This window comes from Anopheles darlingi, chromosome 3 (genome assembly GCF_943734745.1).
Source record: "Anopheles darlingi chromosome 3, idAnoDarlMG_H_01, whole genome shotgun sequence".
Taxonomy (NCBI): domain Eukaryota; kingdom Metazoa; phylum Arthropoda; class Insecta; order Diptera; family Culicidae; genus Anopheles; species Anopheles darlingi.
The window spans coordinates 2,545,732-2,547,500 of NC_064875.1; the positions used below are offsets into that span (position 1 = coordinate 2,545,732).

At 51.4% G+C, this 1,769-nt stretch overlaps 1 non-coding gene across 1 annotated transcript; it reads right to left on the reverse strand.

Moving 5' to 3' along the window:
- Positions 1-273: 273 nt before the first annotated feature.
- Positions 274-345, reverse strand: Trnaq-cug (transfer RNA glutamine (anticodon CUG)). The gene has a single exon. It is a non-coding gene; the product is annotated as a tRNA-Gln (tRNA).
- Between the last annotated feature and the right edge of the window lie 1,424 nt (positions 346-1,769).

Here is a 1,769-nt window from a genome sequence, read left to right on the forward strand (position 1 = left end):
CGTTTGCGGAGTCCGAGAGCCGCTTATCGAACCAAAGTCGTTCTGCTGCATTACGTGGAGAGGCGTGTTCTGAGAGGCTTATGAAAGCTGACATGTTCTGGATCGGGTTGTTAAGGAATTTAGAAATATCTTGAGATACGTTTGAAGATGGTTGTGCAAAATAAGACGACATTGGGAGAACGCTTTCTTCTCATCTCATCATCGGTGCGCCGCTTCTAACCATGCCGGATGTCTATTTTTACCGTTTTCACAGCGGCGGCAGCATAAAAGTGAAGGTCCCACCGAGATTTGAACTCGGATCGTTGGATTCAGAGTCCAAAGTGCTAACCATTACACCATGGAACCGTGTTGAAGGTGCAAAACGGACTACCGCTGGCCGGTGATAAATCTTCCGATCGGCTTAGGACGCGCTGCAGGACGCTTATCATCACATCTCAGCTCGCTAGCAGCAGCAGCATTAGTAGTAGCAGCAGCAGTTAATACCCTAGCAACCGGCTTGTTGCTGCTGGTTGCCCATCGTTTGCTTACCTCCCCACACAGACTTGTCAACAAGCGCAGCGGTAGGCCCCTCGGTTGTGGGCCGCTTGGCCGCTTATCTGCAAATCCCCATTCGGTGAACTAGTTGAGCCAGTTACCAATTGCCATGGCTACCTTCCATGGCCGCCCTCATGGCGGGGGATGAAACCCTTCTCGCATACACACGATCCGTGGCAGCTTAACAGAGGAGCTCACAATTGGAGAGGACCATCTGCAACGACGATTACTGACGCGATGAGTCACGGTATCGTGCGTGCGTGTGTGCCTGTGTGTGGGGGTGTGTGTTTGCGGTCCTACTGCGCATTGCAAATGATTGCTTTAATTAAGAATCGATTCCCGGTCGCATCGAGAGGAGGGTACTCGTTGCGGTAGATGAGTCAAACATCTTTTAGCATCTTTTCCTCTCCCTTCGCTTCGCGCCGTGGTCGGCCATATCGGTTTTTATTACACCTTCCCCATACACCCCCTTCCCTTGGACCACTCGTCTCGTCTCCTTTAACACGCCGTAGCTAATTACAGCTTCTCACCTTCCTCGTGGAAACCGCTACGAAGGAAGAAACCAAAGGAAAGGGCCCAAGAGAATCGAGACGAGCCGAGTGGTTACCCATCGTGGCATCGCCGACCGGCCGGCCGGTCGGTCTGGCCAGGGATGGGCATTAATAGGAGGGAGTCATAAAATAATTTACGACAGATAATATGGACTCATTAAGGTAATCACAATAAATGCGACGACTTCTACCGGACAAACAACCGGACAGCAGCAGCAGCAACTAGGAGTATTGGTGTTTGGTGGAAGGTGGCCACCAAAACCCCTTGGAGTCCTTCAGCTTCTTCTCGGACTTCGATCTTTTTACACCGACCAACCAACACCAGCGGTGGTTTCGTTCATTTTCGTCCACCTTCTGTGGCTTCATCTTCGATGTCTTCGGTCTCTCTCTCTCTTGGGACGAATCTTTACCGATGCTAATCGTTACTAAATGCCAGCGAACCACGCAAGCGAGGCTGGATGTGTAGACCGTAAATCATTCCACCTTCTGTCCACCATCGCAGATCCTGCTCCTGTCCAAACCAGACGCTCGAAGAGTTTAATTTTCCCCCCGAAAAAGGCCGGTACGGAGCGGAAAAACCCTCCAATTGTTGAGATACTCTGTGCTCCCGGGTGGTTCGGCGGTGGGCTGGTGCCCTTGGACTGCCTGGCCTGGCTGGACCTATAAAATAAATACCTTCGATTT